A 13,460-nucleotide genomic window follows, 5' to 3' on the forward strand; every position below is an offset into this window, starting at 1 on the left:
TATTTACTCCAAACCTACTAAGGGATCTTAATAGTCTGTCTTGGCCTTGTTGGGACCATACAGGTAAGCTCCCTTTCATTCACTTGTTTTTCCTTTGAACTGATACCAAGGGCTTCCCTGTTTTTCCAAAGCAGTGACATTTGAGGTTTTTGGACTCTTCTTTGGCTGAGAGAACTAAACTCCAGTGCTTGTGTGCTGTTAGCTCACGGGAGACAGTACTTGTCCCACCACAAATCCCTCACAGTTTCCCACGGTGTGCTGATGATAACAAAGACACAAAAAGCTGCCCATCTGTGGTATTTGTGATAGAAATATAGGCCAAGATATTTTTTCACTCATGCATCCTGGTCCATGAAACCAGATTTACAGCTGTCACTTGCTAAACCATCGGAATATAGCGAGGAATCAGCTCCAGACTATACCTGTGAGGTTTTCGCTTTACAGGAATAAATCACCTTCCACTAAAGAAAAACTTTAGCTATTTGCACACTCAGCAGCAGTGGTAGTCCTTCTTTGCACTGTTAAAACCTATGAAGATTGGTATTATAGCTGAGATGAGGACTTAGACTAGGAAATCTATGGCACATCACAGTGCCAACTGCAAAGGCACCTGAGGAAGCGGCAACATCTTCAGCAAGAACTAAGTTTACATCATCACTGAACAGCCTAATAGACGAGTTTGAAGTCTCCTCTGGTCTTTACCCACAGATCCAGATGTCCAAGAGGTGAGAGCTATTTATCTCAAGACTTTGTCATACAGTTCCCAGAAAACCAGATACTAATATGCGCCATGGGCACTGATGAAAGTCAGAATAGGTTCTTTATGATTAACTGTTCTGGTCCTTGCACAATTGATTTCATTAGGACTGACTCCTGGAATGAGCCAGGCAGAGCTGCAGACTCTTGAACTAGTTCATTATGGCTAAGAAAAAAAAGGCAAAAAAAAAGAGCTCAGGCAGATGGGCCCCTCCATAAGAGCCCACACTTTTATTTAAATGTCATGTATACCCCACATGAAAAGCAACATAGATCAAATATATACATCTTCACCATTAAAGATTCCTTTTTTTTTATACACCTGTGAGTGTTTCCACTTCCCAAGACTTCAACTGTCTGCACTGCCAGGGACCAAAAATAAAATTGTAATTGAAATACAGATAAGATAGAAACCTTTAATTTACCTTCTCCCAGAGCAACAGGACTTTTCCAGCTGCATCTGATATACTTTTCTTTTTCATGCTTGGGCTGGTGCAAAATTATCTTATCTTTAGATAAAATATTTTAGGGATTTGGGGATTTTGTGTGCCTCAGGACAAAGGACAGTGTTTGTGAGGAGATCACTGCCCTCCTTTTGAGGCAAAATTCCACTTTTATTGAAATTTCAGTATAACAGAAAAGTATTCCATTTCATTACCATACTATCTGCCATACTCTGTACTCACTTCTATTACAGGAGTTCTTGAACATCAACAGCTGAGTGTCAAAAAGAACTGTTAGTAGAAAATTACTTGAGTATTTTCCCAATTAATCCATTGGTCATTTAAAAAAACCCTGGGATTTCCTCATCAAAGTGGACCTTTTTTTATCACACTACAGAATATGTGCAAAAGTCATTTGAGAAAAATAAGATTATGCTATAACTTGCCTATCTGATAACATTTTTCTTTCCATAAATGTTTGTGAATCAATAAAAAGACCCCACCATAAAGTGAAGGTAATGGCAGGATATTCTACTCAGGACTGAAAATGAAACATTTCCTACTGAATCAGTGAAGAGGTTGTAAATAAACTCCTGGATGCGGGTTTTAATGAAAAGCTGTATCTTTAAACCTTTTCAGCTAAGCACAATACAGAATACAACAGCATTCTGTTGATACAGTAAAATCAACTTTGGAGGAGTTATCCTGATTTCTAGCATCTGATGATGCCAATAACTAAGCTCTGTATCATTTCATCTATTTCCCAGGCAACACTTTCAGAAATTATGAAAGTAGATCTATACTCTCTTTATTCCTTGTTTTATAGACACCTCTGTTGTAGGTAGGTTACATCTTCTCCTTATGAACTGCATTCTAGTTTAAACTATCATGGACAATTCAAAGTATGTTGCTACCACAAATGCCAGTTCCTGGATTTGAAGGGCAAGGACGGAGTGGTTTAGTAACTGTAACACTTAGATTCATATATGTGTGGAATGTTTTAGTTGATCAAACCTCCCCTGCAAAACAGTATTGAAACATCTAAGCCAGCCAGTAACCCAGCACTAGCACCTGGATAACAAAAGGACAGCTGTTTTAACTGCTCGCGGTCCTTCCACAGCACACCAAATCTCCTCCATTATTCACTATACCAACTGCAACAAGGGAGCAAAGGTAACAAAAAGTTTTCTCTCATACTCTTTCACAGACACTCTGGGTAGGCATTTCTACTCAGCCTTCATCCACACATTCCTCTTCTGCCCAGGAAAATGAGGAATAGGACAAAAAGGTAAGGCTGGAGGAGCCACGCCAAAGCAGTTGAAGAAGGGAAATACCTTTCCTGCTGATAGAACCAAGCAATAAATTATTGCCTTCTTCAAAGACCTGTAAACCACACACTTGCATACCTAAATGTTTCATCTGTCTGTGTGTGTCTATTTTATAAGAATTTATACACACACACACAGAGGAGATAAAAATTTAAAATGTTAAGCACAAATTCTATTCTGCACTGGTTCCAGACTTCCTTGAAAATGGGATGTTTTGACTTCAGGCCTCTACATTTTAAAGCATCATTTTACTTTTGCCCTGAACAATCTTAGAATCAGTCTTTGTTTCCTATTTATGTGCTAATGTGCTCCCTGAACAGTCAAAAAGAGTCACTGCTGATTATTTGCACTCACTGAGAACTTAGCCTGCTAATACCTGTTAAAAGAAGGAAAAAGGAAAAAAAAAAAGAGAGAGAAACAGAGAGACAGGATAATAGATAAACAGATAAAGTTGGGGGGAAAGTTTAGGCAGAGATCAGGAAGGAAAAAAAAGAAAAAACCCAGCAAATGACAGACTGTTCTTCCTCCTGCTGTTTCAGTGATAGCTATTAATGCATTTTAAAGTCTTCCAGATTGGTCTTAAGAAATCAGTTATCCTGGTCCTTGTTTCGGTAGAAAGACCCATGGGAGCTATTAGCAGTAATCTAAGTTAATAAACTGTAAACTAACTTTTTTTTTAGAGGAGGAAAAATCTCTACAACCTTTGACAAAATAATCGCACCAGTTATAAAACAACCAAATGCCGGTTAACAGTCACATCAAGCCACTGGGGTGGAAAGAAGATATCCATAACCAGGCCACTTCCAAAGAAACTGTTTGTTTTCTCTTATTTAAAGTGTTCTCACTTTTAACTTAAAATAAATAAATAAATAAAAAGAATAATTCCTTTGCAAGCCATAAAACCTTTGAATAATGTCTGATGGTGCTTATCCACTGGCTAAAGTCTCCAGCTAAAATAAAGAGAGGATTTAGGGCCATATTCACAAAACACTTATCTGCAACTTATACAGCCCTTTATGTTAGAGAAACAGGGCATTTGCATGCAAAAAGTAACTAGCACTCAGAATCCCAGTACTTCCCATTCACAGAATAAAACCCATCATGTGCAACTCCTCTGAAATCACTGCGGTCTCTTGCCTACGGATGTGAGGAGAAGGATAGAGTACATACCCAACCAAGGTTGTTCTGGGCTTTAGAGAGGCAGCTGCCCAGTGTGAAATATGTCATTTTCTTCCTTTCCAGGCAGCAACGATAGTTACATGAACCCAAGAGGCTGAAGGAGTGCCAGCTTGAGGTGAGGTTCTTCTGATGACCCAAAGAACAAGGAGAGGGAGAATCGCACCTTGCAATCAATCTGTGACCTGTGTCTGAGCGAGTCACAGGATTATATTTGTCTCACCCAGCTAACTTCAGTGGAATTAGCAAGTTTTGATTTGTCCATCTAAAAACAATCAGAATTAACAACAGAATTAAATTCTGATACAAATTTCCCCTTAAATAAAGCATTCTTTGGTTCTCTGAGTGCTTTACCTGGATACTCCAAACAACTCTTTGAACTTTAGCTGAGCAATAGAGAAGATGTCTTCAGAAAAGTGACCGAAAGGCTCAGTTCTGTTTCCTTGACCCCAACTTCAAAGGAGGGAGCATTCTTATTTGATGTTTTTGGGAAACTCTGGATGGAGATTGCTCATTTGGACACCTTCCATGCAGTGGAGATGGGAGAAACTATGCAGATATGTATGGAGGTCAATTCAGCACACTTTAGTGCTGGTCCAGCAGCACATATAAAACAAAAATCTTGCCAACACCTCATCTGGAAATTCCCCTGGCACTCATATTAGGAGGGACTGCAAGTGGAAAGGTGTTACAAGGAAACAATCTGCTCATCACTGAAGATATATTATTCCTGGCATAACCTGAAAGATCCATTTAGCCTTAAGGAATACAAGGGAAGCTAAGGACTAAAACCCCTTTTTCTTTCCCTTTTTACTTATCCTTCTTTGCACATCTACATACTCACCTTTGTGCTCTGCCTCCCACGATGCATATTTGATCTCTTCTCATTGGACAGTGGCTGGACAATGCTCATCCAAGACTTCCAAGTGACCTTCTCTGATTGAGAAACAGATGTGAATAATATCTAGCCAGTCACACGATGCTGGGCTGAACCCATTATGGTATTCCTGCAACATACAACAGCAATGAAGTTACAAACCGTTATACATTGTTCAGTTGATTAACTCTGCTTTTGTATCTTTGTCCAGAACAATGGGACCTAGTTACAAGCTGGACTTCACAGCACTGCTGCCCTAAACACAAGAGCTGTACAAGTAACAGATAAAAATTAGTCAAGTCCCACTGGTTCAAAGTGTGTGGAAGATCCCATTAACACACTTGTTTTCCCTAAAATAAATAAATAAATAGATAGATAAAATCTTTACTGCTGTGCATGAACATAAGTGTATTAGAAGGATGAAAGAAATATTACTCCTACTGTGTTCAAATATTATCAGTCATGTTTAAGGAATCATATTGCAGCCCAACCTAGCCTTGGTGAAATGCTCTTTAAGGGCACAATATTGCAGGGGAAAACAGTCCTTATTCACTTAAGTTTTGGCCTTTGACCAATACTTGTTTTACTAGTCAGCTTCAATAGCAAATGCATCAAGTTTCAGATCTTAGACAATATGCATTTATGTCCCAAATCAGGTAACAGGGCTATAGATACGTAATAGCCAAACTCTTGTGCTACAGGCTCATTGAGACAATCCAAGTAGAACATCCTCATTATGGATATTCAATATTCAGAGCAAATAAACTGGCCTATTCATGCCAGGGGTAACATTTGAAATCCACCCATAGTTTCTGGTAAAACTCTTACTGTCTGAGATGGAGCCATGATTTCACCTCAGATGCACGTGCTGTGAAGGACCTGTGGTGACTCGCACGTGTTTAGGGGAAGCCAGGAGCATCTGCTAAACCTGGGCCCTCCAATCCCCTGCAGCCGCCACACATCCAGCTTGCAGCCATAAGGCTCAACGGGGTCTTTCTATCGGTTGCTGCTGGCTTTGGATTAAGACCACAGAGATAAGGCAGATCATCATTCTTCCTCGCTAAAGTATTTAAAAGTTGTCCTTTAATAACACCAATTTAATACACGCTGAATACTGATAAAATGCTGGTTATATGTATTTCCATCTGGCTCATACCCTGTGGAAGCACATCTCAGACTTTGCATCGCTCTTCCTGGGGGCTGAATGCTTTGCACTTCTTGTTGACTCGGGCCATTAATGTTAAATTATCTACAAGGGCCCGTTTGCTTTTAAAACTCCCCTGTCTGCAAGGGAGCACGCGGGTTTTAAACTCTGGTTCAAGAAGTCCGAAGTTTTCTGTGGGGATTATTGTATTTATACATCACAGCCAATCCGAGGGTTTCTAAAGCCTTCAAACAACTGACACCATATGTCTGGGCACAATGGAATCTACAGAATTATCAGCAACAGCAAAAATGTCTCATTACACACCGAGAGCTACAGACACATAACAAGTATATCAAGTAGCATGTATGCTCACAGAGAAATTAATCGACTCAAATGCATACAAAGGGATTTCCTATGTGCTAAAAACATATTTCGGTGAAGAGATGCACTATGTCAGGCTGTGATTTGCAATATAATAAATAATCCTCCTAAAATTCACTTAAACTTCACTCTGTCTAATGTGAGGCTTCACAGATTGTACAGAATATGCTTTGCATGACACAACCCACAGAAAACAGCACATGAGAGAGAAAAAAAGGAAAAAAAACAACAAAAAACCCTTTTCAGGTCAGTAAAAAAATGTTCTCAGAATCCTGGCAAAATCTGCACAATGCATTGTATTTGTATTTACTCTGTTTAAGTACTTGTTTGTTTGTCACACGCATCAGAATTCTACCAAACATTCACCTCAGATACTTAGCGATGTCTCCAAAATTGTAGCTGTGTTTTCAGGAGGGGTGGGGAATACAAAGTGACAATTCACATCTAGAAATCTGGTTTCATGAAAAAAAAAACCTAAACAAAACACACAACAAAAAAAAAAAACCCAGGGTAGGAAAGTGCAATCATTATTTATTCACTTATTATCATACAATCTGGACTAAGTCACAGGAACAGAAATTTTTATAAGTAAGTTAAAAATAGTGAGATATAAATGGAAATAGAAATGGATCATAATAAATGGTAATTAGTAGTGTTTTGCACTGCAAGATCATCTTTCATCCACAGTTTTGCTCTACCTTAAAGAAATAGGTTATGAATTCTGAACTCCTGCAAATTTTATTCACATAACTGAAGGAATAGCTTACCCATAAAAAACGTGGGCATTGCTTGGTGTAACTGCTCCTTAAAATGAAATATAAGGTCTTCGTTTGGCGTAAAAGATGAGCCCTCCACTGTTTCTGAGGCATATATACTACTAGCCCCTACAGGGGAATTAAGGAATAAGAGGATAAATTCTTTGCAAATCTGGTTGTTTGTTTTTTTCCTAATGAGAAGAGTATAAATTTGCATTGCTATTTAAATGAAGTCAAGGGACTCTTGAGGCTGTCATGGTTCCTTGCAGTGTCATGAGTGCAGGCTGGTATGCATGAGCTGGGTGTTTATTTAAATAGGGAGCCAGACATTCTCCTCTCCTATTACTGCCCCTCCACAGATGCTGATGCTTTCCTGCAGTCCTCTGCTGGAGCGGAGCACAAGAATTTGAGAGTATTCTTACTTCAGAGTGAAGAAAGAAATCAACCACAGACACCATAAAGGAGCACAGAAGCACAAACCTAGACCAAAATTATGTTGGAGAAGGAAACTAAACACTGCTAGTTGACCTTTAATATTGTGAACTTGAAAGAGGATGACGATCCTTCACACAAAATAAGCATGTACAAGATTTTCTGCACTCACAGAGAAGGGAACTTCCCTTGCAGTGATCACGATGAACGTGTTTGCTGAACCAAACAGAAGAGGAGAACAAACACCTGCATTCCTGACACTGAAGGAAAAGCAAAACATAACCACAAGCCTGAACTCCTTTAGTTCTAACATTTTGAAAGCAGTTATAATTCAGGCTCCTCAAAAAAATTACTTCTATTTCCAAGACTACTTTTCAGGCAAAAACATTTATGGCTATGCTGATAGTGATTCTGTAGACTGGGTTTGAATTTTAAACTGTGTAATCTAAAGAGCAGACTCAAAGGTAGATTGCCCCTATTGCACAGGCATTTGTGTTTGCCATGGCTGCTAGGATGATCAGTTGTGTTACTGCCATTCAGAAAGCCACTCAAAGGAAGCTGGAAACTTTGGTTTAATAAATTCATTGTATGGTGTAGGCTGTTCTGAGAGACTATACACATTATTCACTTTGCACCCATGCACATACTTTGTTGCAAAGGCTTCATGGTATTATGTGATCACAAACTTTTAGATCATACATGCCAAATTATTGACTCCTTTTTCACGAATCCCTAAAATGTGAGGTGTGTTTTTGTAGGCACTTGATACTCAAGTCTTACTTCTTTAGTCACGGCATATACCATGTTGCTCTTCTTGGTCTTCAAGTCAGCTGTGGAGAAAAAGTACAAAACAACTCTGTCTCAGTCTCCTTTTCAGTACAAAATTGTTGAAGAGGGAATGGACATTGTAATGGCATATGGCCATCCCACAGTGGTAGCTAGGTGACAGATTATAGCAGACCTGTTGCGGATGGATGTGCTGTAGAGTCCACTGCCTAGGACAAACAATGATTACTGCTTTATAGTTAGGTCAGATTTAGAGAAGTAGTTCATTTTCTCACTCCCGATGATTTCATGTAGGAGATCTCAAGTTCCTCGCTGCTTTTGTCATTTTTGAAGACATCATTTAATACAGTTGAAAAACAATTTTCAAGAAGATGTCAATGTTAGGCCCAGCATTCTGGAATTTTACGTTCACTGGGATTGCGTTTGAATTGACTTCTGAACACATATTGGGGCTCAACTCAAGATACTGAGTGTCTACGTCACAGCTGTGACTTCGTAGAGAGAAATATCCATCACCTTCATGGGCCATCAACCTACCTGCAGACTTCTTGATTGCTGTGAGGGGTGTCAGGGCAGAGGGGAGAATGCAGCCCCAGAGATGGGCATGCTCATCCCATGATGCCTGTAGAGTTTTATAAATTCCAAAAAACCATGTCAATGGTGCTGAGTTTTTAAATAAGAGATTTGATTATAAAATAATCTATTGTTTGACCTGCAGTTTTCAGCAGGACATAAACTTCAGCTTTCTTGACTTTGCACGGGAGCTTTCAGAGGCCTTGTGAACTCTTGGGAGGGCACATTCTTCCATGAAACATACTTGAAAACCACATGAAAAACTCAAGGTTTTCTTTTTCTTCTTTCTCATGCTGCACAATGGAATTATTTCTGATATCTTGACACTCTGCAGATGGGAAATGGTTTCTTGCCTGCTCTACCCACTAGTAATTAGTTACAATGGATTTCTGGATATGTAACTGGGATAAGGATTGCATAATTACCTATCAGATTGCCATTGAGAGAGATTTCTTTCTGTATTTCACTTCATTTGGGTTAATTTCTTTTTTCCTTATAACTGTTTCCATTTTCAGATTACCTTGAAGTATTGCAACCTTTACTGGGATCTTAAGCAAAGTCATTGGCTATTTGCATTTTTCCTAGAAATATTAAAGAAACATCTATTCTGTTTTTAAAACAACATTCAATGCTTATGATACCCGAGTATCACACTTTAATGCTTGGCTCAGCATCCATCACCCTTCTGTCACAACTGAGACAGAGCAAACAACAGCCCATGGTGGATCTGGACACTGGGTTTATTTGAAAAATCAACAGGATCAGAGTTCTTACCCAACCTGATTATCTCTCACACTCATACACTACCCTCCTCAGCATTATGCTTGCTAAATTTTGACTACTGGCCTGGGATGGTTGGGCAGAATGTCACGCTGGTCAGGGCTTGCCTCTGGATATCCCTTGGCATTTGTTTTCATCTTGATCCACCAGAACTTCCCCCCTTCCAGGATCTTTCCTGTAGAATTTTTCTTTGAGTCATTTTGTTCTTTCTCAGAACACTTATTTTTTGGAATCCTTTGTTCTGGCACAAGGTCTTTCTGAAACCCAAATATCTCATTTTCACTATCTAGATGGTCTACGTGCAGAATCCCAACACATGAGCAGCCACCCACTTGCTAGCTGTGTTTAATTTCTTTTCATTAATTGGAGCATTCAGGATACACCACTTTTCTTTAGTCCAGGTGTTATCAACATTTACAGGCAGGCTTTACAGACTGTAGACAGTAAGTAGCAGGTTTCTGCTTGAGAGTTCAAAAGTTCAGTTTCAGATATTCACCCACACACTCACCCATGTACCCAATTATCTGTTGCCTGTTAGCAATCATAATGTAAGCTTTTTTTCCCACCTACATGCCATTTTTCCATGTCTTTGCTGACTTCCTCTGCATTGCAAAACTTAGGAACGGTGAGGTTTGGAGTCCTGTGGCTGAACCTGACGTTGTGTGGTCCAGACCATTCCCCCCACCTGCTTCTGTCAGAGAAAAGGAAGGATATTCAGAAGGCTGTAGAAAACCAGCATCCTCCAGTCAGGCAACACACGGCTCGAGGTGGGGACTGCCCCAGTCACCACAGAGGTGCCTGTGGCAATACAGGTGCAAAACACAGCTTGCAGTGCTCAGCTGTGCCAGCTCTCCAGGAACAAGGGAAGGACTCGATCCACTGTGTTTCAAAACCTCATGAATAAAGCCTCTGAAACTTATTCTAAAGTAAAACCTGCTGGAAGGGCTCATGCTAAACAGGGGTTCATACCAGTGCAACTATGTACATGTGCAGCCAGACCCTAATTGCAGAATTGAAGCCTAAGCTAAATTTCAGCCATTATTATTTGAGGATACATCTGCAAATTGTAAGATTGCATTTACGAAGCGAAGGATCACGGGAAGAGATCAGAGAAAGAAAGGAGAAAAAACCCAAGACACGTGTCTACTTTCCTGATCATGGTTAACTAGCGACGCCCAGGGTACAAAACAACAAAACCACAAAGACTCGCCTTTATCTGCACAGATAACTTAACGTGGGTCTGTGGTCAAAGCCCATGGGGGCTTTAGTGTAAAGCTCAGTAAGGAAACACGCTCGTGTTTTTGATGTCTAACGTTCTCACCACTTACCGTATCTGGAATATTTTCTTCCTCGCGATAATTCATAGTCTTCGCTAATATTCATTTTTGTCAAAGCTGAAAAGAAGGGAGGAAAAAAAATGGAATAAAGCACCATGAAGAGAAACTTAAATGGAATGGGGCATAAAAATTCAGGACATCTATGTTTGATGCCATCATAAAAAAAAATATAAAAAGAGGGAGGAGGGAGAGAGGGATGACAAAGTGAAAAGAGAAAAATGCAGCAACTCTTTTATGTGAAGATTACATTTAAAAATAACCAACTAACAGTCTGCACTTTTCAAAAGACTGACGTCCTGAAACGCATTTAGATTGATGCAGCCTGAGCCTGAAGTTCTCTTGCTGAGTAAACAGTCAAGTGTTCTTAATAGGAATTGCAGTTTCTCGACATCTGTTGGGGAAAAGGGAATGGTGAAACAACAATTTAGATTGAGATTGGTTTTGTTAAATGCATTTAAATTCCAAGATTAGTGGTGTTCTTTCTTTTTCAATTAGCATTTACTTGCAGAAAGGTTACAGATGAAGGGACTGAGAAAGAGTTCTTTGGGGGAGGGGGGGTTAGCTCCCAGGGCAGTACAGAACACACTAAAACGTGTAACACAGTCTAGGGTAGGACTTTAACTTAATAAACTTACAACTTATGCAGGAGCGAGTGCCTTTGAAAAGCTCCATGAAGGAGCAAAAGAATTAGAAAAACAATAACTGTGACTTTGTTGAGCTCATAAGAACCAAGCTGGAAATCATATATGAAAAAATATTATTATTACCTTTCAAAGGAATTTTCCAGCCCATTCATTCTGCAGCTCCCCGTGCTGATGAGACTGTGAAAGCACTGTAAAGTCTTAGGGGTCACAGAAAGGTAAAAAGAAAGGAAGGCTATGAGAAACATCCTACCTGCTTTGCTGCTTTCCAAAAAAACAAGCTCTCTGTGAGTTTTGTCAGGCAAAGGAAGATTCAGTTGTCGCCGTTTTGGGGAAACTGCAATAACAAAACATGGAATGTTCTGAATTGTCTTGCCCTGTCTCTCTGTGAAACGTATGTCAGCACCTGAGTCGTCATTCTAGACTGAGGCTGCTGCAACTGCCTCGATTTCAGCGTAAAGATGAAGTGACAATATTTCCAAACCTCTGCCATGCAGAGGATATTTTTCCCCCCAGTGTGATATCTTTTTCAGCATATCTATTTTCACTTATTGAGTTCCTTATATCTAGAAATTGTGACTCTGTTATGTTGCATTGGCTTTTTAAGTCTGTTATCACTGTTCTTTTAAATACCTGGATTGAAGATGTTGTGTTTGTTTTCTTCATTTGGAGCATTTCAGGTTATTTTTCCATCACAAATCGCAGAAATACAAGTTATTTCATAGTCACTGGCAATGCACTGAAAGATAGAAAAAGGTTATTCAGTCCCTGCTTGAGTACTTGGGAAATACAGGAACAGGCAAAGCAAGATAAATCTCAATCCATTTGGAAAACCAAAGAAAAGGTAGAACTGTACAGATGTATATTTTCTACCACTGCAAATTCAAGCACCATTTTAAGTGCTTATTCCAAAGCATCCATAAATCAATGGAAAGAATCCGGTTGGCTCTGCTGTAAGAAACATCACAAGGGGCAACACGTGTGATAACATCAATACAATACGTTTGATGTTCTCTCTCTGCTGGTAAAGCAATGTCAGCCTACAGGAGTTCTGTTTAAATCTCTCTCTGGACACTTAAAACTAGCTGAGATTGATTGCACTATTTATTGATCTAATTTATATTGTCTTGGAGATTTCAACCTAATGTTAATCTGATGAAGTGCAGATGAAGTAGGCTGTGGTGGTTAGCACTGTGTACTTTATTGCACAGAGCCCTTAAAGGACCAGAGTGAACAGACAGTATGAACAAACAAATGAACAGCAGGCCCTGTGGAATATTTACCTCTCTAACCACAAGTAGATGCCATCACAAGAGGCTTTACAGGAAGCTGGGCTTGGACTCCTGCTCTTTCAAAGGGACAGTCCCTCACCCCTTCCTTTTCTCCTCAGAAACTTTCCCTTGTAAAACACAGATAGTAGCAGCCATGTCCTCAGCTTTCAGCTCAACATGGTGGTTCCCAGTAGGCCTCCCCATTCCGTGTAAATGTCACACAGCCTGACATCTCTCTCCAGTGCTATGGCTATGCCCACAGGGTGATATCTGGTTACCATTTGCAAAGCCAGCGCCATTCCAAGGGCAGCAGGAGCAGTTTCACTGATGGCAGTGGAGCCGGGACAGGTTCTCAAGTGATACTATGTGAGGACAAGGCACCTAGAGCACTGTGTTGTTGTGGGATAAACAAGTAGCTTTAAGTAACTGTAACTTTTCTTCTGCAGCAACCTTGCTCCTCACTTTGCGATGCTTGATCTGTTTCCTTATCATCTTGTGTCTCCTATCACACAAAATAAAGGTTTAGTTAGACAAATTGTGCTCCTGTAGCTAGCTCAACTATTCCTACAATAACTATTTCATGTAAATAAAAGCTGCAAGCTCATTCCTTCAGTTATTTTGTTCAATGCAAATAGTCAGGTAAATTGTCAAAAATACATTCCACAAGAAATGGAAGCTGGCAAGTGCTCTGTGTTTGGGTTAAATAGAACTACTCTAGCTCCTTAAAATGGAAAAAAAACCCTAAAAAGAAATCAAAGATGACAAATCTTTAGGTAA

This window comes from Colius striatus, chromosome 6, assembly GCF_028858725.1.
Source record: "Colius striatus isolate bColStr4 chromosome 6, bColStr4.1.hap1, whole genome shotgun sequence".
NCBI lineage: Eukaryota > Metazoa > Chordata > Aves > Coliiformes > Coliidae > Colius > Colius striatus.